This window comes from Somniosus microcephalus, chromosome 9, assembly GCF_052327205.1.
Source record: "Somniosus microcephalus isolate GS21.2 chromosome 9, FLI_Smic_1.0, whole genome shotgun sequence".
NCBI lineage: Eukaryota > Metazoa > Chordata > Chondrichthyes > Squaliformes > Somniosidae > Somniosus > Somniosus microcephalus.
Window position 1 is genome coordinate 250,993,703 of NC_140995.1, and position 25,512 is coordinate 251,019,214.

Genomic DNA, 25,512 nt, shown 5'->3' on the forward strand with positions numbered 1-25,512 from the left:
AAACAGCATGGGAATGCTGACGGTTTATCGCGCCTACCGTTGCCAATGGTAGAAGAGGCACCTACAGTAGACCCAGTGGAGATGTTCCACTCAACCATAGTGGAATGTCTACCAGTAACAAATTCTGCCATTGAAAAGGAAACGATAAATGACCTGACTCTCTCACGAGTCTACGATTTAACGGTGAAGGGATGGCCAGCACATGGCGAACCACTGTTGCCAGCATTCTCGCAAAGAAGAGAACAGCTGTCAGTGTGCTGAGGAACCTTGATGTGTGGATCCAGAGTGGTAATTCCACCCAAACTCCAGGATAAAGTGCTAAAGGAGCTTCACGAGGGGCATCTGGGTGGAGTGAAAATGAAGAACCTAGCCAGAGCGTTTGTGTGGTGGCCAGGTATTGATGGAGACACCGAAGAAATGACCAAGAGCTGCCTAGGATGCCAGAAGGTCCAAAACGCCCCACCACAAGCCCCTCTACATCCATGGGAGTGACCCTCATCTCCCTGGCAAAGGGTGCACATCGACTTTGCTGGTCCATTTATGGACTCAATGTTCTTAATCGCAGTTGATGCACACTCCAAGTGGCCGGAGGTAATAAAGATGTCCTCCACCAGCACGGAAAAAACCATCACAGTATTAAGGACCATATTTGCCAGGAATGGGCTGCCTGAACAGATCTGTTCTGATAATGGACCGCAATTTGTGTCCGAAGAATTCAGGAAGTTCTTAAAAAACAATGGGGTTGAGCACTTGTGGTAAACCACTTTTATCGTTCACTATCGTTACACTATGGTTATCACTGTTTATATCGTTACACTATGGTTATCACTGTTTACACTGTTGTATCACTACACAAGGTCACCTCTTGTCACGCTGTTATACCTGGGCTGACCACAGCTGACTCCGCCCATGGCTCCGCCTGCTTGTCCAGGTATAAAGGTGGTCGACTGGCTGGTATTCCTCCTTGTTGGATCCGATCACCCACGAGGGTGGGCTCTGTTATTTAGCCAATAAAAACCTATAGTTACTAACTTAACTCGTCGCTTTTCATGAACTGAATTGATAGGTATATCAATTTTATTGGCTAAATTTTGAAATGTCTACAACGGAGCAGCCAAACGACCAGTCAGACGTACAGCCTCAGCCAAACAGCCATCTACAACAGCCCCAGCAGCCGGCCTGGCTACGAGCCCTCCGGCCGCCGTACCTGGATCTAAACCCACAGGCTGCGAATTCAGCCCTCGACTTCGAACACTGGCTGAGCTGCTGCGAAGCCTACCTGGGAGAATCCGGCGTGCCTCCGGCATCCAAACTAAGAGTTCTGACCGCTCAGGTGAGCCCTAAAGTATTTGCACTCATCCGGGACATTGCCACATACGAGGACGCCCTCAACCTGCTAAAAGAATAGTATCGGAGCCCTGTAAACTCAATGTACGCCAGGCATCTCCTAAGATCCCGCTCGCAACAGCCAGGAGAGTTGGTTGATGATTTCTTACAGGCGCTGCAAATACTCGGCAGGGACTGTGACTTTAAAGCCGTAACAGCTGCAGAACATACAGATGGAAACATCCGAGATGCCTTCGTGAAAGGCCTTCGGTCAGACTACTCACGGCAAAGACTGCTGGAATCAAAGGACCTCGACCTGAAAACAGCTGCTACCCTTGCTCGCTCCTTGGAAGTGGCCCATCGGGACCTCGAGGCGTACTCCAGGTACTGTGCTGCGCGACCCTGGGACTCGGGCCCGACCCCGGCCGCAATACCCCTCGCATCGCCGCCTCTGGGACCTACCACAGCGTCGGTGTCCCGGAACCGATCGGGACCGCCACCCCCGGTACCGGCTGCGACATCGGAGCCCCGTGATCGGGCCGCCGGCTGCTTCTTCTGTGGCCAGGCGAAACACCCGAGGGCGCGCTACCCTGCAAGAAACGCGGCCTGCTCCGACTGCCACAAGAAAGGCCACTTCGCGAAGGCCTGCAGGGGGAAAGCCACAGACGCCAGCCGTGCCTCATGCGAGTTGTGGGGGCGGCCATCTTTCATCAAGGCCACAGATGCCAGTATCCCCTCGTGTGAGTCGTGGGGGTGGCCATCTTTGATCAAGGCCACCGACGCCGGCAGTGCCTCATGTGAGTTGTGGGGGCGGCCATCTTCTCCGCCATCTTATTCAACGTCGTGGGTGCCGCCATTTTGTTCACCACACTCGACCGCCACCTTGTCTCCAGACCCGACCACCGCCTCACCCGCAGACTACAGCAGCTCGCTCAGCCATACACTAGCCTCCGTCACACTTGACCAAGCTCGCCCGCATCACCTGTCCAAGTCCATGATGGACATCAAAGTAAACGGCCACGCCACGACCTGCCTGTTCAACAGCGGAAGCACGGAGAGCTTCATCCACCCAGACACGGTGAGTCACTACTCCCTCACTGTCCGGCCAACGCGCAACCGGATCTCGATGGCGTCGAGGTCCCATTCAACAGACATCAACGGCTACTGTGTTGTGACCCTGTCGGTTAGGGGCACGGAGTATAAAAATTTTAAACTTCTCGTCCTGCCCCAGCTCTGCGCTGCCGTCCTACTAGGGCTGGACTTCCAATCCCACCTTCAAAGTGTCACTTTGGCATACGGTGGACCCCTCCCCCCACTCACAGTCTACAACCAGCAGCTTATAAACCGCCCACCGCGTACCACCTGCGGTCTATCCACCCTCAGGGTCCCGCCCCCCTCCCTGTTCGCTAACCTCACCCGCGACTGTAAACCCGTCGCTACCAAGAGCAGGCGGTACAGCGCCGGGGACAGAGCTTTTATTAGCTCTGAGGTGCAGCATCTCCTGAAGGAGGGCATCATTGAGGGGAGCACCAGCCCCTGGCGTGCCCAGGTCGTAGTCGTTAAGACCGGCGATAAAAACCGCCTAGTCATCGACTACAGCCAAACCATAAACCGGAACACCCAGCTGGACGCATGCCCCCTTCCCCGCATATCTGATATGGTCAATCAGATTGCACAGTACCGGGTATTCTCTACCATCGACCTTAAGTCGGCCTATCACCAACTCCCTATCCGCCCTGAGGACCGCCAGTATACCGCCTTCGAGGCGAATGGCCGCCTCTACCACTTCCTTAGGGTTCCCTTTGGCGTCACCAACGGGGTTTCGGTCTTCCAAAGGGAGATGGACCGGATGGTTGACCAGAACGGGCTGCACGCCACGTTCCCTTATCTAGATAACGTCACCATCTGCGGCCGCGACCAGCAGGACCACGATGTTAATCTGGAGAAATTCCTCCGTACGGCCAAACGGCTGAACCTCACTTACAATAAGGAGAAATGTGTGTTTAACACCTCGCATCTTGCCATCCTCGGCTGCGTAGTAGAGAACGGAGTCATCGGCCCCGACCCCGAAAGAATGCGCCCCCTCATGGAGCTTCCCCTCCCCCACTGTCCAAAGGCGCTGAAGAGAACCCTGGGGCTCTTCGCCTACTGTGCCCAATGGGTGCCCAATTATGCGGACAAAGCCAGACCCCTCATGAAGTCCACCTCCTTCCCCCTGACGGCAGAAGCATGCGCAGCCTTCTCCCTCATAAAGGGAGACATTGCTAAGGCCACAATGCACGCGGTGGATGAGTCTATCCCTTTCCAAGTGGAGAGCGATGCATCCGACTTCGCCCTAGCTGCAACCCTTAACCAGAGGCGGGGAGACCTGTGGCCTTCTTCTCAAGGACCCTCCAGGGCCCTGAGATCCGACACTCTTCGGTCGAGAAGAAGGCCCAGGCGATCGTGGAGGCAGTACGACGCTGGAGGCATTACCTGGCAGGCAAACGATTTACCCTCCTCACCGACCAGCGTTCGGTCGCTTTTATGTTTAATAACAAGCTGAGGGGCAAAATCAAGAACGACAAGATCTTGAGGTGGAGAATCGAGCTCTCCACCTACGATTATGATATCTTGTACCGGCCTGGTAAACTGAACGAACCCCCAGATGCTCTATCACGAAGTACATGCGCCAACGCGCAAATTGATAGACTGCAGACCCTCCACAACGACCTCTGCCACCCCGGGGTCACCAGACTTTACCACTTCATTAAGGCCCGCAACCTGCCCTACTCCATCGAGGAGGTCAGGACCATGACCAGGAACTGCCAAACCTGCGCCGAATGCAAACCACATTTCTTTAGGCCGGACAGAGCAAGCCTGATCAAGGCCACCCGCCCCTTTGAGCGCTTGAGCATCGATTTTAAGGGGCCCCTCCCGTCCTCTGACCGTAATGTGTACTTCCTCAACATTATTGATGAGTACTCCCGTTTCCCCTTTGCCTTCCCCTGCCCAGACATGACCAGTACCACGGTCATCAAATGCCTGAACGACCTCTTCGCCTTGTTCGGGTTCCCGAACTATATACATAGCGACCGGGGCTCATCCTTCATGAGCGAGGAACTCCGTCAGTTCCTACTAGTGAGAGGTATTGCTGCAAGCAGGACCACCAGCTACAACCCCCGAGGGAACGGCCAGGTGGAAAGAGAGAACGCGACTGTCTGGAAGGCCGTTCTCTTAGCCTTAAAGTCTAAGGGCCTCCCAACCTCTCGCTGGCAGGAAGTCCTCCCGGCAGCGCTGCATCCCATCCGGTCACTGCTTTGCACTGCCATTAACGCCACCCCCCATGAACGAATGTTTGTTTTCCCCAGGAAGTCGACTACAGGAACCTCGCTACCAACATGGCTGACTTCTCCGGGGCCCGTCTTGCTGCGAAAGCACATGAGGGCCCATAAAACAGACCCCCTGGTCGAGAGGGTGGACCTCCTGCACGCCAACCCCCAGTACGCCTATGTGGCATACCCAGACGGGCGGGAGGACACAGTCTCCTTACGAGACCTCGCACCCTCGGGCACCCCTGAGACACCACCGTTACCCCCCACCACCCCCCCAAATCCAGCCCAGGTAGACGGCATGCCGGAACCCCACGAGCCTTCGCCGACCACGCAGACACCAGCATTAACATCGGATACTGCAACACCGCCGCCGCTGCTGCGCCGATCAGAAAGGCTTACGAGGCCTCCGGACAGACTGACATACCCGAACTGGTAGTACACTTCACCCCGCCGGACTCAAATTTAAACAAGGGGTGAATGTGGTAAACCACTTTTATCGTTCACTATCGTTACACTATGGTTATCACTGTTTATATCGTTACACTATGGTTATCACTGTTTACACTGTTGTATCACTACACAAGGTCACCTCTTGTCACGCTGTTATACCTGGGCTGACCACAGCTGACTCCGCCCATGGCTCCGCCTGCTTGCCCAGGTATAAAGGTGGTCGACTGGCTGGTATTCCTCCTTGTTGGATCCGATCACCCACGAGGGTGGGCTCTGTTATTTAGCCAATAAAAACCTATAGTTACTAACCTAACTCGTTGCTTTTCATGAACTGAATTGATAGGTATATCAGCACTACACGTCCGCCCCATACCATCCCGCCACCAATGGATTGACTGAAAGGTTTGTCCAGACCTTCAAGAAGGCCATAAAGACCATGGGTAATGAAGACATAAATCTACAGCATAAGGTAGATAACTTCTTGTTTGCATACAGGAATGTAACACATGTGGTTGCAAACCAAACTCCCGCCATGATGTTCTTCAATAGAAGCCTAAGATGCCGGCTGGATTTGATCAAGCCAAACATCAGAAGGGACGTGGAGAACCGGCAATTTCAAGGCATGAATGAAAGGCCAACTAGAACCTTCCAGATAGGTCAACAAGTTTTGGCCCGGGACTACCGTACCGAGAAATGGCAGCCTGGAGCTATTTGCACACGACTAGGACCGCTGATGTATACCGTGGACATTGGAGAAAGCATAATAAGGCGCCATGCTGACCAGATCATAGAGTCATCCAAAAAGGGACAACCTACACCACAACTCTATACGCCTAATGATGAAGCAGAGATACCCATAGTATCTACCTCCGATCCGGTGATACTGAAACCAGATGAACCCGACACTGGCATTCAAGCCGAATCGACCTTGCCAAAAGAACCTACTACACCACCAGAAACTACTACACCACCAAGGCGTTATCCGGACCGAGTCAGGAAGCCTCCAGAGAGACTGACTTATAATTGATTAACTGCAGCAAATGAGTAGATTATTGTTCTTGTAACATGTGAATTAATGATTACTTAAAATGTTCTGTACTGGTTGTCTAAAAGGGGAGGAATTGTGGTGTATGTGCCTTTAAGAGCCCCCTGTGTACTGTAATGCCGGTAATGGCCACTCGGGCTATATAAGCCTGTATAGTGTCTTGTATCTGTTAGTTCACCTCCAGACTTTGTTCAGTAAACACCTGTGAAACCAACTCCTGCATTCCGTGTCTCCATTAACACACGGATACAACAGTTCCTGGCTCCTTTGTGATGTCACCTGGAGACAGGTTTACACCCCTGATTACACAGGATCAGTGGGAGTCACTGTTGGAGGAGCTGAGCTTGGCAGCTGACACTGCGAGTGAGTTTAGTCCATATAAATAGGGGGAAGGGAAAGTACAATGTAATATGAAAGTAAGTAATTCAACCAAATGTCATCAATTGCAATTATATTCACATTAAATATAATTATAGTCACAAAAATAGTCGCACTGTATTCCAAATACAGATTCTAGAATAAATATTAATCACTTATATTTTAAAAGATTCTTGGAGTGAAGAGAATCTCTGGAAGGTGGAAAGAGAGGAGTCAAATCATCATCACACTAACTGGGACTGGAAATGGTCGCTGGATTCACAGAGCAGACCTGGTGGGACCAAGAACTCCAGAGGTGAGAGTCTAACCAGCTACTACTGGGAGCTGTCTGACAGTTGCCATAAGGCTCAGTCTTTGCTGTGACAAGTTGACCTGAGCTTAACCCGTGTGTGAAGCTCGCCAATACCTCAGCTGGGAGTGCTTGACACTTACATGTAGATGAAGTTTTATTCTGTGTTCTTACAATGCAGTACCTGAGCTGGTGTGCTTCATTGGATAGTTTCAGAGGAGCTGCACGCTGCATTTAACACATGCTGGATCTGAGTTGGCTGTGCTTGGTCAATCAATTTAGAGAGAGCTTCACTCTGTATCTAACCCGTGCTCGGCCTGCCCTGGCTGGGAGTGTTTGATGGGAAAGTGTAGATGGAGCATTACTCACTATCTAACCCCATACTGTACCTGCCCTGGGAGTGTTTGATGGGATAGTGTAGATCAAGCTTCACTCTGTATCTAACCTGTGCTCTGCCTGCCCTGGCTGGGAGTGTTTCATGGGAAAGTGTAGATGGAGCATTACTCACTATCTAACCCCATACTGTACCTGCCCTGGGAGTGTTTGATGGGATCGTGTAGATCAAGCTTTATTCTGTACCTATCCCGTGCTCTGCCTGCCCTGGGAGTGTTTGATGGGATAGTGTAGATCAAGCTTTACTCTGTATCTAACCCGTGCTCGGCCTGCCCTGGGAGTGTTTGATGGGAAAGTGTAGGTGGAGCATTACTCACTATCTAACCCCATACTGTACCTGCCCTGGGAGTGTTTGATGGGATAGTGTAGATCAAGCTTCACTCTGTATCTAACCCGTGCTCGGCCTGCCCTGGGAGTGTTTGATGGGAAAGTGTAGGTGGAGCATTACTCACTATCTAACCCCATACTGTACCTGCCCTGGGAGTGTTTGATGGGATAGAGTAAATCAAGCTTTACTCTGTATCTAACCCGTGCTGTACCTGCCCTGGGAGTGTTTGATGGGGCAGTGTAGAGGGAGCTTTACTCTGTATCTAACCCCATACTGTACCTGGCCTGGGAGTGTTTGATGGGACAGTGTAGAGAGAGCTTTACTCTGTATCTAACCCGTGCTCGGCCTGCCCTGGGAGTGTTTGATGGGAAAGTGTAGATGGAGCATTACTCACTATCTAACCCCATACTGTACCTGCCCTGGGAGTGTTTGATGGGATAGAGTAGATCAAGCTTCACTCTGTATCTAACCCGTGCTCGGCCTGCCCTGGCTGGGAGTGTTTGATGGGAAAGTGTAGATGGAGCATTACTCACTATCTAACCCCATACTGTACCTGCCCTGGGAGTGTTTGATGGGATAGTGTAGATCAAGCTTTACTCTGTATCTAACCTGTGCTCGGCCTGCCCTGGCTGGGAGTGTTTGATGGGACAGTGTAGATGGAGCATTACTCACTATCTAACCCCATACTGTACCTGCCCTGGGAGTGTTTGATGGGATCGTGTAGATCAAGCTTTACTCTGCACCTATCCCGTGCTCTGCCTGCCCAGGGAGTGTTTGATGGGACAGTGTAGAGGGAGCTATACTCTGTACCTAAGCTGTGCTGTACCTGGCCTGGGAGTGTCTTATGGGATAGTATAGAGGGAGCTTTACCCCATTATTGTCCATGATGCACCCTCCAATTAATGCTCCGATGATCCCACCACTTGATACCCCTGAAGATCCCTCCACTTATTGCCTATGGCACCCTTCTTGTTACAGGGAATAGACTTATTTCAGAGCACAAAGGAGGATGGAATATCGTTGCCTCATCCCAAACACCATTCCCACAAACTGCCTCACTCTGCCAAAGCAGGAGGGAGACACACTGGCTGATATAAAGAGAGGGGAGACTTTCTGGTGAATAAAGCAAGAGGTAGACATGGGGGCCTTTGAATAGTGGGACCTCACATTTGGAAGATGGAGGGATAATTTATCAGTGGTAATTTTGGGAGTCTGTGCTCCCTGACTGGAGTCTCAGTACATGGGAGCAGGGTTGGAGCCGGGATTGATTGTGTAACCTGTGTTCATGCCCAGTGAGACTGCACACCAGTGCTCCGATGATCCCACCACTTGATACCCATGAAGATCCCTCCACTTATTGCCTGTGGCACCCTTCCTGTTACAGGGAATAGGCTTGTTTCAAGGCACAAAGGAGGCTGTAATATCCAGGGTTGGAGAAGGGACTGATTGTACAACCTGCTTTCATGCCCAGTGAGACTGCAGACCAGGAGCAGAGACTGGTCATGTGACCCTGTAATACCTTGAGTGGGAGGGGCTTGGGATGCTTTGTGACATGTTTCCTGGCTCCTTTGTGATGTCACCTGGAGACAGGTTTACACCCCTGGTTACGCAGCATCAGTGGGAGTCACTGTGGGATGAGCTGGACTTGGCAGCTGACACTGCCAGTGAGTTTAGTCCTTATAAATAGGGGAAAGGAAAGAACAATTTAATATTAAGGTAAGTAATTCAACCAAATGTCATTCATTACAAACATATTCAAATTAAATATAATCATAGTAACAAAAATAGACCGAATGTATTCCAATTACAGATTCTAGAATTAATATTAATTTTTATATTAAATGTTTCATGTAGTGAAGAGTATCTCAGGAGGGTGGAGAGAGTGGAGCCAAATCATCATCACACTAACTGGGACTGGAGAAATGTCGCTGGATTCACAGAGCAGATCTGGTGGGACCAAGACCCTCAATGTCAAAGACGGGATGAAACAAGAAGCCCCAACAATGATTGTAAAGGTGAGGAACTTTACTGAGGATCCCATCAGTCCAGGATTTTGCCAAGGTGAGAGTCTAACCATCTACTGGGTGCTTCTTCGACAAATGCCATAAGGGACTGCCTTTGATACGACAAGTACAATTGAGCTCAACTTGTATGTAAAGCTAGCCCATACCTGGAACAACAACAGAAAATGCTGGAAAAACTCAGCAGGCCAGGCAACATCTGTGGAGAGAGAAATAGAGTCAACGTTTCAGGTCGAAACCCTTCGTCAGGTCTGAAAAAGCACAGGAAATGAAACAAATTAAGCGGCCAGTTTGGGGCTGGGAGAGAAGAAAAGAGAAGTGAAGAGACATTGGGGGAAAAATTGGGTGAGTAGCACCACCTGTTAGCGCCTAAAGAGGCAGTCAGTGGCTGTAGCGCCACTGGCTGCGCCTCCCGCGATATTCAGCAGGGGCGCTAATGGTGGCGTTAGCCATTTGCGCTGCGCCACCACCGATGACATCATTGGTGGTTGCGCAGCGCCCCATTCGCGCCCCGAACGCGATATTTGGTAGCGAACGCCGCTGTAGTGCCGTTCGCTACCCGCGCCCGATTCACGGGGCCTTGCTGCGCCGGCAGAGGCACAAGTTAAGGTGGAGGTGCGGGGCGGCCGCTTTTTCGGCGGCCACCTGCCAGCACCTCCGTCCCCGGCCTCCTGGTTCCCCCCCCCCACCGCGGCATTGCCGGCTGTTTCCCGAGAGCCCGGCGCTTCTCCTTGGTGCCGGGCTCTTTTGCCAGCACTCGCAATCGGGGCTCACGCTGCTGCAGGCCCCTCCCCCTTAACAGTGGGAGGAAGGCCTGCAGTACCACAGCATGCCGTGTCGTAGCATGTGGCGCTGCGGCACGTTGCGCTGCGATATTCAGTTTCAGCGCCCTAAGAGGGATGCGGAGCGCCTCGAGCCTCGCCCCGTCTCCCTCTAGCGGCACTTCAACTGAATTTCTGGCGATCGCTACAGCTTCGAACGCTGCGCAAAAACCAGCGCCCAGGCGAACTTGGCGCCAGTTTGGCGCCTCAACCCAAAGAGGTATTCAAGACGAGACGAGATGGTGATAGGACTAGTGGAGACAAAAGACGGCTCTAGATTAGGTGTGAAGTGCGCTGGCAGAATGGGAGACAGCTGCCATGTGGGAGAGAGACAAAGGGGGAAGGGCACAAAACAAAGGTGTGGATAAAAAATATAAGTAAAAATGCAATGGGGGCCGAGGTTATGATCTGAAATTGTTGAACTCGATATTGATAACGGAAGGCTGTAAAGTGCCTAATCATACCTGGGACTGCCTGACACTTACATGTAGAGGGATTTTTATTCTAAGTTCATCCCATGCTGTACCTGAGCTGGTGTGCTTCATTGGGTAGTGTCAGAGGAGCTGTACGCTGAATTTAAAACATGCTGGATCTGAGTTGGCTGTGTGTGATCAACCAATTTAGAGAGAGCTTTACACTTCATCTAAGTTGTACTGTACCTGGCCTGGGAGTGTTAGATGGTAATGTAAAGTGGGAGGCTTTACTCTGTATCTAACCAGTGCTATACCAGGCCTGGGAGTGTTTGATGGGACACTGTAGAAGGAACTTTACTCTGTATCTAACCCGTGCTGTACCTTCCCTGTGAGTGTTTGATGAGACAGTGTAGAGGGAGCTTTACTCTGCATTAACTGAGATTGACTGATACTGTCATTGACTATTTCTTTCATATACCCAGCACTGGCCTGAACCCAGATACTTTCTGCATACTCACAGAGATCAGCACGAGAGCACAAAACATCCCAAACACAGGAGCTGACCCTGGGATGGTGCGACACTAACTCTGCAGGTACATTAACAACCTCTAGAGATGAACCCCTGTCCGCACCCATCCTACTTTATCATTTTCTTGTGGTTGCAGTTGGAATATTGCGGGTGTGTGACGGCAAGCCTAAGGAATTTCCCACCTTTGACCTCTTCAATTTTTTTATTTCAGCTCAGCTTTGAAAACCAGGGCTGTCCTTCAGATGTCACGCATTTCCTGACAGCGCATTTCCAGCACTAGACATGTGACAAGAGAGTGACACCAAAGAGGTAGGACATGTGCAGCCACACTTATCAACGTCCATCTTGCCAACACCTGTTGCTGTGCTGTGAAAGATCGAGAAATGCTGGAGTTCCCCTGTGGAGGGAGGCAACGGCAGCTCTGCTGCAAAAGACAGTCAGTCACTCGACACAAGAGATGGTGAAGGAAAGAATCAGAAAATGTAAAGCTTTGAGGAGCTGGATTCTGAACAAAATGAGGTTCCTCAGATCACGGTGTATTCATACCAGATACATGTGTCAGAAATGTTTGTGTCCACAATTAATCCTGAGTGCCTCCAGCTCCAGAGGAGTAACAGTCAATTCCAGATTAACACATATTGAGGCCTGTTACAAAGGTATTGGAAACCAAACAGGACAAAGACAAATAGCACTGAACTATTGATCAATGGGAAGATCTGAATTAGAGACAGATTCAATTTGATCCTGCAGGAAGGAAGGAAATAATGAAGGAAGGAAGATGCTAATCTGTAATAACCGGGACACAAGCACGAATGTGCTGTGCCATGGACTGAATAGGAGTATCAACGTTTCCCACTTTCACTTTCCCACTGCTGATTATGGAGTGGGTTGGCCCCATTAGCTGGGCTTACAGTGAATCGCGCCATTTGTTTCTAACATCCAATTTGTTTAAATTCAGTTTATTGTTATGTTTCCTCTCCAGAGGCTGATGGTACAGAGCTGACCAATGTACAGACACTGGCCAACGCTGAATCAGTGGGGAAATTTATAGAGAACATTTTCTCCTCTTTTACCTCACCCATAACTCTTTGGAGACACAAGTGGTAACTTCTGGCTCCGTTAGTCACCATTCCTGTTAATGCTGGGCCAGATTGGGGACACAAGGTCCTGTCCCTCTGAAGTACTTAGATGACATTTCCATAGCCATGGAAAGCTTCATGCGACTGATGTAGAATCCAGTCTCTGGCACTTCATGAGTGGGAGGAGGATCTGCTCTAATGTCACCAGCACTGCCCTTGGGTCTTTTTCTCCCATCAGCAGCAGAACATCCCTTTACCATCTCCTGTATCAAAAACTCGGGTTGACCTGACTGGTCTTCCTTTGATTCCTTTCCTTAGTTTACAGATTTTCTGCCGCTTATTTTTTGTAATTGTGAACCCAGGCGGAGGGCCCAGGCCCAGTAGAAGCAGAGCGTGATTGAGGCCGAAAGCAAATTTGTTGGAACAAATCTCTGGGACTTAGGAATAGAATGACTGTGGAGGCTAAAAAAGTAAATAGAAAAAGAGGCCACGAGAACAGGAAAAGGTTAAAGCAAAATTAAGTTACAATTAAGAAAAACAAGAAACAATTATAAAAAACACGTTTTTAATTCTAATTTATTCATTCTCGGGATGTGGGCATCACTCGCAAGGCCAGCATTTATTGCCCATCCCTAGTTACCCTTGAGAAGGTGGTGGTGAGCCGCCTTCTTGAACCGCTGCAGTCCGTGTTGTGAAGGTTCTCCCATAGTGCTGTTAGGTAGGGAGTTCCAGAATTCTGTGAGACTTGGAGGGGAACTTGGAGGAGGTGGTGTTCCCATGCACCTGCTGCCCTTGTCCTTTGAGGTGATGCCGCAGGTTTGGGAGGTGCTGTCGTGGAAACCTTGCTGAGTTGCTGCAGTGCATCTTGTAGATTGAACACACTGCAGCCACAGTGTGCCGGTGGAAGAGGCAGTAAATGCTTAAGGTGGTGGATGGGATGCCAATCAAGCAGGTTGCCTTGTCCTGGATGGTGTTGAGGTTTTTGAGTGTTGTTGGAGCTGCACTCATCCAAGGACATGGAGAGTATTCCATCACACTCCTGACTTGTGCTTTGTAGGTGGTGGAAAGGTTTGGGGAGTCAGGAGGTGAGACACTCGCCGCTAAATACCCAGCTTCTGCCGAGTTCTTGCAGCCACAGTATTTAAGTGGCTGGTCTAGTTAAGTGTCTGATAAATGGTGAACCCCAGGATTTGATGGTGAGGGATTCAACGATGGTAATGCCATTGAACGTCACGGGGAGCTGGTTAGACTCTCTCTTGTTGGCGATGATCATTGTCTGGTACTTGTGTGGTACAAATGTTACTTGCCACATATCATCCCCGACCTGAACATTGCCCTGGTCTTTCTGCATGACTGCCTCGTTTTCTGACGAATTGTAATGTTGTCGGGTAGATGCCAGTACTGGATCAGCTTGGCTAGAGGTGCAGCTAGTTCTGGAGCACAGGTCTTCAGCTCTGCAGCTGGGATGTTGCCGGGGCCCACAGTCTTTGCTGTATCCAGTGCGCTCTACTGTTCTTGATATCATGTGGAGTGAAGTGAATTGGCTGAAGACTGGCTTCAGTGAAGGTGGGGACCTCAGGAGCAGGCCGAGATGCATCATCCACTTGGCAGTTGTGACTGAAGATGGTTGCGAAGGCTTCAGCCTTGTCTTTTGCACTCACGTACCGTGCTCTGCCATCGTTGAGGATGGGGATGTTCAAGGAGCCTCCTCCTCCCGTTAGTTGTTAATTGTCCATCACCATTCACGGCTGGGTGTGGCAGGACTGCAGAGCTTTGATCTGATCGATTGGGTGTGGGAGCGCTTAGCTCTGTCTATAGCATGCTGCTTCTGCTGTTTAGCATGCATATAGTGCTGTGTTGTAACTTCACCAAGTTGGTTTCTGATTTTCAGGTACACCTGGTGCAGCTCCTGGCATGCTTTTCAACACTCCTTATTCAACCAGGGCTGGTTTGATGGTAATGGTAGAATGAGGGATATGCCGGGCCATGAGGCTACAGATTACGGTGGAATAAAATTCTGTTGCTGCTGATGGGCCCAGCGCCTCATGGATGCCCAGTTTTGAGCTGCTAGATGTGTTCTTAATCTATCCCATTTAGCACGGTGGTAGGGGCACAGGACACGATGAAGGGGTGTCCTCAGTGACTCAATAGTACCATGATTGACCGAGCTGCCTGAGTCCTGAAGGACATAGCAGCCAGACTGGCTCACGGCAGTGAGAGAATAAACACGAGCCACTACCGAGCCACACTTGGTGATGGACATTGAAGTCCCCCGCCCAGAGGACATTCTGTGCCATGACGCCACAGTGCGCTGGATAAGAGATTAGCGTGTAAAGTTAAAGCACATGGGATTGGGGGTAAGGTACTGACTTGGATAGAGAACTGGTTGGCAGACAGGAAGCAAAGAGTTGGAATAAACGGCACTTTTTCCGAGTGGCAGGCAGTGACTAGTGGGGTACCGCAGGGATCGGTGCTAGGACCCCAGCTATTCACAATATATATTAATGATCTAGACGAGGGAACTAGATGTAATATCTCCAAGTTTGCAGAGGACACAAAGCTGGGTGGGCGTGTGTGCTGTGAGGAGGATGCCGAGAAACTCCAGTATGATTTGACAGGTTGGCTGATTGGGCAGATGCATGGCAGATGCAATATAATGTGGATAAATGCGAGGCTATCCACTTTGGTGGCAAAAACAGGAAGGCAGATTATTATCTGAACAGCAATAGATTGGGAGAAGGGGAAGTGCAACGAGACCTGGGTGTCCTTGTGCACCAGTTGTTAAAGGTAAGCATGCAGGTGCAGCAGGCACTTAAGAAGGCAAATGTTACGTTGTCCTTCATAGCAAAAGGATTTGAGTACAGCAGCAAGGATATCTTGCTGCAGTTGTACAGGGCCTTGGTGAGACCACACCTTGAGTATTGTGTGCAATTTTGGTCGCCTTATCTGAGGAAGGATGTTCTTGCCATGGAGGGAGTGCAGCGAAGATTCACCAGATTGATACCTGGGATGGTAGGAATGATGTCGATTGGGCTGGAGTTTAGAAGAATGAGAGGGGATCTCATTGAAACTTATAAAATTCTAACAGGGCTAGACAGACTAGATGCAGGAAGGATGTTCCCGATGGCGGGGGAGTCCAGAACCAGGGGTTACAGTCTAAAGATAAGGGGTAAGCCATTTAGGACTGAGATGAGGAGGAATTTCTTCACCCAGAGAGTGGTGAACCTGTGGAATTCTCTACCACACAAGGCAGTTGAGGCCAATTCATTAAATATATTCAAGAGGGAGTTAGATATATTTCTTCAGGCTAAAGGGATCAAGGGATATGGGGAGAAAGCAGGGACAGGGTACTGAATTTGGATGATCAGCCATGATCTCATTAAATGGCGGAGCAGACTCGAGGGGCCGAATGGCCTACTCCTGCTGCTATCTTCTATGTTTCTATGGATGAGGAGGGAGTAAATGTTTAAGATGGTGGATGGGTGGCTGATTAAGCGGCCTGCTTTCCCCTGGATTCTGTCGAGATTCGTGAGTATTGATGGAGCTGCAACTGTCCAGGTAAGTGGAGAATATTCCATCGCACTCCTGACTTGTGCCTTGTAGGGAGTGAAAAGGCTTTGGGGTGTCAAGAGGTGGTGAGTCACTTACGCAGACTACCCAGTGTCTGACTAGCTCTTGTAGCCACAATATTTATTTGGCTGATCTAGTTAAGTTCCTGGTCAATGGTGACCCCCAGGATGTTGATGGTGGGGAATTCAACAATGGTAATGCCATTGATTGTCATGGGGTGGTGGTTAGACTCTCTCTTGTTGGAGATGGTCATTGTCTGGCACTTGTGTGGCACAAATGTTACTTGCCACTTATCATCCCCAACCTGAATGTTGTCCAGGTCGTACTGGACACAGACTGCCTCATTATCTGATGAATTGCGAATGTGACTTGACACTGTGCAATCAGTAGCGAACATCCCCACTTCTGAAGATCATTAACAAAGCAGCTAAGATGTTGGGCCTAGGACACTGTCCTGAGTAACTGCTGCAGCGATGACCTGGGTCTGAGATGATTGGCCTCCAATATCCACAACCATCTTCCTTTGTGCTAGATATGACACCATCCAGTGGAGAGTTTTCCCCTGATCCCCATTGTTTTCAGTTTTATTAGGGCTCCTTGGTGCCACACTCGGACAAATGCTGCCTTGATGTCGAGGACAGTCACTCTCACCTCACCTCTGGAATTCAGCTCTTTTGTCCATGTTTGGACCAAGGTTGTAATGAGGTCAGGAGCCAAGAGGTCCTGGCATAAACCAAACTGGGCATCGGTGAGGAGGTTATTTGTGAGCTAGTGCTGCTTGATAGCATTGTCGATGACAGCTTCCATCACTTTGCTGATGATGGAGAGGTGGTTAATGGGGCGGTAACTGGCTGTTGGATTAGTCCAGCTTTATGTGGACTGGACATACCTGGGCAATTTACCACTTTGTCGGGTAGAAGCCAGTACTGGAACAGCTGGGCTAGAGGTGCAGCTATTTCTAGAGCACAGGTCTTCAGCTCTGTATCGGGGATGTTGTCGGGTCCCAGAGCCTTTGCTGTATCCAGTGCGCTCTACCGTTCTTGATATCATGTCAGTGAAGCGAATTGGTTGAAGACTGGCTTCTGTGATGGTGGGACCTCAGGAGCTGTAATGCATCATCCACTTGGCACTCGTGGCTAAATATGGTTGCGAAGGCTTCAGCCTTGTCTTTTGCACTCACGTACTGTGCTCTGCCATCGTTGAGGATGGGGATGTTCAAGGAGCCTCCTCCTCCCGTTAGTTGTTAATTGTCCATCACCATTCACGACTGGATGTGGCAGGACTGCAGAGCTTTGATCTGATCCATTGGGTGCGGATCGCTTAGCTCTGTCTATAAAATGCTGCTTTCGCTATTTAGCATGCATATAGTCCTGTGTTTTCAGATACACTTGGTGCAGCTCCTGGCATGCTCTTCAACACTCCTTATTGAACCAGGGCTGGTTTGATGGTAATGGTAGAATGAGGGATATGCCGGGCCATGAGGTTACAGATTATGGTGGAATAAAATTCTGTTGCTGCTGATGGGCCCAGCGCCTCATGGATGCCCAGTTTTGAGCTGCTAGATGTGTTCTTAATCTATCCCATTTAGCACGGTGGTAGGGTCACAGGACACGATGAAGGGGTGTCCTCAATGACTCAATAGTACCATGATTGACCGAGCTGCCTGAGTCCTGAAGGACATAGCAGCCAGACTGGCTCACGGCAGGTCGTGAGAGAATAAACACGAGCCACTACCGAGCCACACTTGGTGATGGACATTGAAGTCCCCCGCCCAGAGGACATTCTGTGCCATGACGCCACAGTGAGCTGGATAAGTGATTAGCGTGTAAAGTTAAAGCACATGGGATTGGGGGTAAGGTACTGACTTGGATAGAGAACTGGTTGGCAGACAGGAAGCAAAGAGTTGGAATAAACGGCTCTTTTTCCGAGTGGCAGGCAGTGACTAGTGGGGTACCGCAGGGATCGGTGCTACGACCCCAGCTATTCGCAATATATATTAATGATCTAGACGAGGGAACTAGATGTAATATCTCCAAGTTTGCAGAGGACACAAAGCTGGGTGGGCGTGTGTGCTGTGAGGAGGATGCCGAGAAACTCCAGTATGATTTGACAGGCTGGCTGATTGGGCAGATGCATGGCAGATGCAATATAATGTGGATAAATGCGAGGCTATGCACTTTGGTGGCAAAAACAGGAAGGCAGATTATTATCTGAACAGCAATAGATTGGGAGAAGGGGAAGTGCAACGAGACCTGGGTGTCCTTGTGCACCAGTTGTTAAAGGTAGGCATGCAGGTGCAGCAGGCACTTAAGAAGGCAAATGCTTTGTTGTCCTTCATAGCAAAAGGATTTGAGTACAGGAACAAGGATATCTTGCTGCAGTTGTACAGGGCTTTGGTGAGACCACACCTTGAGTATTGTGTGCAATTTTGGTCGCCTTATCTGAGGAAGGATGATCTTGCCATGGAGGGAGTGCAGCAAAGATTCACTAGATTGATACCTGGGATGGCAGGAATGATGTCGATTGGGCTGGAGTTTAGAAGAATGAGAGGGGATCTCATTGAAACTTATAAAATTCTAACAGGGCTAGACAGACTAGATGCAGGAAGGATGTTCCCGATGGCGGCGTAGTCCAGAACCAGGGGTTACAGTCTAAAGATAAGGGGTAAGCCATTTAGGACTGAGATGAGGAGGAATTTCTTCACCCAGAGAGTGGTGAACCTGTGGAATTCTCTACCACACAAGGCAGTTGAGGCCAATTCATTAAATATATTCAAGAAGGAGTTAGATATATTTCTTAAGGCTAAAGGGATCAAGGGACATGGGGAGAAAGCAGGGCCAGGGTACTGAATTTGGATGATCAGCCATGATCTCATTAAATGTCGGAGCAGACTCGAGGGGCCGAATGGCCTACTCCTGCTGCTATCTTCTATGTTTCTATGGATGAGTCATAGAGTCATAGAGTCATAGAGTTATACAGCACGGATAGAGGCCCTTCGGCCCATCGTGTCCGGGCCGGCCATCACGCCCTGTCTAATCTAATCCCATATTCCAGCATTTGGCCCGTAGCCTTGTATGCTATGGCATTTCAAGTGCACATCCAAATGCTTCTTAAATGTTGTGAGGGTTTCTGCCTCCACAACCCTTTCAGGCAGTGAGTTCCAGACTCCAACCACCCTCTGGGTGAAAAAGTTCTTTCTCAAATCCCCTCTAAACCTCCCGCCCTTTACCTTGAATCTATGCCCCCTAGTTATTGACCCCTCTACTAAGGGAAAAAGCTCCTCAGCATCCATCCTACCTATGCCCCTCATAATTTTGTACACCTCAATCATGTCCCCCCTCAGCCTCCTCTGCTCCAAGGAAAACAAACCCAATCTGCCCAGTCTCTCTTCATAGCTGAAGCGCTCCAGCCCTGGTAACATCCTGGTGAACCTCCTCTGCACCCTCTCTAACGCGATCACATCCTTCCTGTAGTGTGGCGACCAGAACTGCACACAGTATTCCAGCTGTGGCCTAACCAGTGTTTTATACAGCTCCATCATAACCTCCTTGCTCTTATATTCAATGCCTCGGCTAATGAAGGCAAGTATCCCATATGCCTTTTTTACCACCTTATCCACTTGTTCCGCTGCCTTCAGGGATCTGTGTACTTGCACACCCAGATCCCTCTGACCCCCCGTCTTGCCTAGGGTCTTTCCATTCATTGTGTATTCCTTTGCCTTGTTGGTCCCCCCAAAGTGCATCACCTCGCACTTTTCCGGGTTAAATTCCATTTGCCACTGTTCCGCCCATCTGACCAACCCATCTATATCGTCCTGCAGACTGAGGCTACCCTCCTCGCTATTTACCACCCTACCAATTTTTGTATCATCCGCGAACTTACTGATCATACCCTTTACATTCATATCCAAGTCATTAATGTAGACCACAAACAGCAAGCGACCCAGCACCGATCCCTGTGGTACCCCACTGGCCACAGGCTTCCAGTCACAAAAACAACCTTCGACCATCACCCTCTGCCTTCTGCCACTAAGCCAGTTTTGTATCCAATGTGCCAAGGCACCCTGGATTCCATGGGCTCTTACCTTCTTGACCAGTCTCCTGTGCGGGACTTTATCGAAGGCCTTACTGAAATCCATGTATACCACATCCACTGCGTTACCCTCATCCACACACCTAGTCACCCCCTCAAAAAATTCAATCAAATTAGTCAGACATGATCTTCCCTTGACAAAGCCATGTTGACTATCCCTGATTAATCCTTGCCTCTCCAAGTGGAGACAAATTTTGTCCCTCAGGATTTTTTCCAATAATTTTCCTACCACTGATGTTAGGCTCACTGGCCTGTAGTTCCCTGGTTTTTCCCTACTTCCCTTCTTGAATAATGGTACTACATTAGCGGTTCTCCAGTCCTCTGGCACATCCCCTGTGGCCAGAGAAGTCCTGAATATATGTGTTAGAGAATATATAGGATGAGGAGGGAGTAAATGTTTAAGATGGTGGATGGGTGGCTGGTGCTCTGCCATCGTTGAGGATGGGGATGTTCAAGGAGCCTCCTCCTCCCGTTAGTTGTTAATTGTCCATCACCATTCACGACTGGATGTGGCAGGACTGCAGAGCTTTGATCTGATCCATTGGGTGCGGATCGCTTAGCTCTGTCTATAAAATGCTGCTTTCGCTATTTAGCATGCATATAGTCCTGTGTTTTCAGATACACTTGGTGCAGCTCCTGGCATGCTCTTCAACACTCCTTATTGAACCAGGGCTGGTTTGATGGTAATGCTGGAATGAGGGATATGCCGGGCCATGAGGTTACAGATTATGGTGGAATAAAATTCTGTTGCTGCTGATGGGCCCAGCACCTCATGGATGCCCAGTTTTGAGCTGCTAGATGTGTTCTTAAACTATCCCATTTAGCACGGTGGTAGGGGCACAGGACACGATGAAGGGGTGTCCTCAGTGATTCAATAGTACCATGATTGGCCGAGCTGCCTGAGTCCTGAAGGACATAGCAGCCAGACTGGCTCACAGTAGTGAGAGAATAAACACGAGCCACTACCGAGCCACACTTGGTGATGGACATTGAAGTCCCCCGCCCAGAGGACATTCTGTGCCATGACGCCACAGTGCGCTGGATAAGAGATTAGCGTGTAAAGTGAAAGCACATGGGATTGGGGGTAAGGTACTGACTTGGATAGAGAACTGGTTGGCAGACAGGAAGCAAAGAGTTGGAATAAACGGCTCTTTTTCCGAGTGGCAGGCAGTGATTAGTGGGGTACCGCAGGGATCGGTGCTAGGACCCCAGCTATTCACAATATATATTAATGATCTAGACGAGGGAACTAGATGTAATATCTCCAAGTTTGCAGACGCCACAAAACTGGGTGGGCGTGTGTGCTGTGAGGAGGATGCCGAGAAACTCCAGTATGATTTGACAGGCTGGCTGATTGGGCAGATGCATGGCAGATGCAATATTATGTGGATAAATGCGAGGTTATCCACTTTGGTGGCAAAAACAGGAAGGCAGATTATTATCTGAAAAGCAATAGATTGGGAGAAGGGGAAGTGCAACGAGACCTGGGTGTCCTTGTGCACCAGTTGCTAAAGGTAAGCATGCAGGTGCAGCAGGCACTTAAGAAGGCAAATGCTACGTTGTCCTTCATAGCAAAAGGATTTGAGTACAGGAGCAAGGATGTCTTGCTGCAGTTGTACAGGGCCTTGGTGAGACGACACCTTGAGTATTGTGTGCAATTTTGGTCGCCTTATCTGAGGAAGGATGTTCTTGCCATGGAGGGAGTGCAGCGAAGATTCACCAGATTGATACCTGGGATGGCAGGAATGATGTCGATTGGGCTGGAGTTTAGAAGAATGAGAGGGGATCTCATTGAAACATATAAAATTCTAATAGGGCTAGACAGACTAGATGCAGGAAGGATGTTCCCGATGACGGCGGAGTCCAGAACCAGGGGTTACAGTCTAAGGATAAGGGGTAAGCCATTTAGGACTGAGACGAGGAGGAATTTCTTCACCCAGAGAGTGGTGAACCTGTGGAATTCTCTACCACAGAAGGCAGTTGAGGCCAATTCATTAAATACATTCAAGAAGGAGTTAGATATATTTCTTAAGGCTAAAGGGATCAAGGGATATGGGGAGAAAGCAGGGCCAGGGTACTGAATTTGGATGATCAGCCATGATCTCATTAAATGGCGGAGCAGACTCGAGGGGCCGAATGGCCTACTCCTGCTGCTATCTTCTATGTTTCTATGGATGAGGAGGGAGTAAATGTTTAAGATGGTGGATGGGTGGCTGATTAAGCGGCCTGCTTTCCCCTGGATTCTGTCGAGATTCGTGAGTATTGATGGAGCTGCAACTGTCCAGGTAAGTGGAGAATATTCCATCGCACTCCTGACTTGTGCCTTGTAGGGAGTGAAAAGGCTTTGGGGAGTCAGGAGGTGGTGAGTCACTTACGCAGACTACCCAGTGTCTGACTAGCTCTTGTAGCCACAGTATTTATTTGGCTGATCTAGTTAAGTTCCTGGTCAATGGTGACCCCCAGGATGTTGATGGTGGGGAATTCAACAATGGTAATGCCATTGATTGTCATGGGGTGGTGGTTAGACTCTCTCTTGTTGGAGATGGTCATTGTCTGGCACTTGTGTGGCACAAATGTTACTTGCCACTTATCATCCCCAACCTGAATGTTGTCCAGGTCGTGCTGGACACAGACTGCCTCATTATCTGATGAATTGCGAATGTAACTTGACACTGTGCAATCAGTAGCGAACATCCCCACTTCTGAAGGTCATTTACAAAGCAGCTAAGATGTTGGGCCTAGGACACTGTCCTGAGTAACTGCTGCAGCGATGACCTGGGTCTGAGATGATTGGCCTCCAATATCCACAACCACCTTCCTTTGTGCTAGATATGACACCATCCAGTGGAGAGTTTCCCCCTGATCCCCTTTGATTTCTGTTTTATTAGGGCTCCTTGGTGCCACACTCGGACAAATGCTGCCTTGATGTCGAGGACAGTCACTCTCACCTCACCTCTGGAATTCAGCTCTTTTGTCCATGTTTGGACCAAGGTTGTAATGAGGTCAGGAGCCAAGAGGCCCTGGCGGAAACCAAACTGGGCATCGCTGAGGAGGTTATTTGTGAGTTAGTGCCGCTTGATAGCATTGTCGATGACAGCTTCCATCACTTTGCTGATGATGGAGAGGTGGTTAATGGGGTGGTAACTGGCTGTTGGATTAGTCCAGCTTTATGTGGACTGGACAAACCTGGGCAATTTACCACTTTGTCGGGTAGAAGCCAGTACTGGAACAGCTGGGCTAGAGGTGCAGCTATTTCTGGAGCAGAGGTCTTCAGCTCTGTATCGGGGATGTTGTCGGGTCCCAGAGCCTTTGCTGTATCCAGTGTGCTCTACCGTTCTTGATATCATGTCAGTGAAGCGAATTGGTTGAAGACTGGCTTCTGTGATGGTGGGACCTCAGGAGCTGTAATGCATCATCCACTTGGCACTCGTGGCTAAAGATGGTTGCGAAGGCTTCAGCCTTGTCTTTTGCACTCACGTACTGTGCTCTGCCATCGTTGAGGATGGGGATGTTCAAGGAGCCTCTGTAAAGTCTGTGGGTTGTGCAGTTAATAAATACACAGACTTCAGAAGTAACAACAAACAGGTCTTTACTATTCGAAGGTCCGGGCGAATCTGCCCCAGCAATCCTGCCACAACACTTATATACTGGTGTGGTCACTATCGGTATTACAGTATACAGAAGCCAAACAAATAGTGCCACACCTAAAGTCGTTCTCTTAAAGGTGAACGGTTGCATTCAATAGTTCCCTTAAAGATAGACGGGTACATACACTACAATCCTCCTTTTTTAGCTTATTACTTACAGAGTCCCCGTTAAACATACATAACTTCAACTTCCTATAAAACAAATTACAGATATAATCTCGGTGGAGTCAATGTCATATAAAACAATTTACAGATATAATCTTGGTAGGAACAGTTCACAGGTTCAGTCTCTGCGGAAACAGTTCATAGAGTCAGTCTCTGATCTTGACTCGTTCCAAACAACACCTCTTTGGTGTAGCCGGTTCACATGGCTAGAGTGACTCCTCCATAGCCTTTTTCTTGACGTAACAGCTTGAACTTTCGTCCTGTTGAACCAGCAGTGCGGACTTTTACAACCAACTGGCTGTCTTGACATTTTCCAGTTTTTCAACTAATTTAGCTCCTCTCGTAGTGTCCCGCCTGAGATGGTAGAAGTGCTAATATTTTAGACAGTTATTATCTTCTGCTTCTTCTTTTTCTTTTCTGCCTTTTTGAAACTCTCGGAGCTCCTTTCTCGGCTGCCAGCTGTAGCGCCACCAACTCTCTATGTTCCTTAGACCTTAAGTGCTTCATCCGGATTTCAGCACTTCGGGAGTTTTCATCACAAGCTGGGCAGACCACATCCTCGTAATATTCAGTGTCACTCAACAGGTCATGGTAATATTCGGGTTCGTCCTGAGTTAGGCCAGCAAGAGAGCCTTCTTCTTCCTCCTCACCCGTCTGGACGTTAGCTGACGGTGGTTCCTTCCCTAGACATCTTTCTTGAAAAGACTTCTTCGTGCATTCATATTCATCCCGCTCTTCCTGGGTTATCTGCCATTCCTTCACGACGAACCTCCTTTGTGAGTTCAATACCTTCCCTTCCATCGGGAATTGCGTTATCAGGCTATTTACTCCTTCTACTGAAGTAACGGTTTCCCCATTCTTCTGTTCACCTTGACGTGATTCAACGTACTTTTGGCATCCTTGTGCAATTTGTGTTGCCACCTCAGCTATCTCCGTGACTTTTGAGAGCTCCGAACTCGTTCCCCCTGAAGATTGAAGCTCGTGTTCAGATTGTTCCCCTTGCAGAGTCTTGTCCTTCAGCATATGAAGGAGTTGGCTGACCGTTAACTCTTCCCTGGGAACACGGTGGATCAGAGTCTTCTCCATTTCATCCACCTTTTCCTCCAATACTTCCACCTTCTGTTCCTCTTGAACTTTGGCTTTCAGCGCTCCGAAAAGTTGCGCCCTGATGCTCTCTAGTTCATGTTCAGGGACCATTCTTACAGTCTCTGAGTTTCTTACTGTTTCCTTTTCTTCCACTGAAAGGATTCCCAGTTGAATCTGTTCTTCAAGTTGTTGAACCTCGGTCATTGCCGCCTCATATTTGTCTTGGGTGTCCTTCAATGTTTTTATGAGTTCTTGGACATCCTGTCTTTCATGCTCTGCCATGTTTTTCCCCTCTAATTTCTCATCTATGGATGGAATTTCTACCGATGAGTCTGTCTTGGCCTTGAGCTCATCAAGAATTTCCTGCAGCCTTTGGACTTCTTGCTCATGTTCAACCTTTAGTTGTTCATATGCTTCTACTGAAACTAGCTTTTCGGAGGTTGCCGAGTTACCCCCCTCCAGAATTGTAGCCTGGGCCCGTTCATACTGTTCTTTCAACTTCTCACGCTCTGCTTGTAAGGAGTCGTAGAGAAGAACTGGGATAAAATCCTGGCTTCCTGAAGATT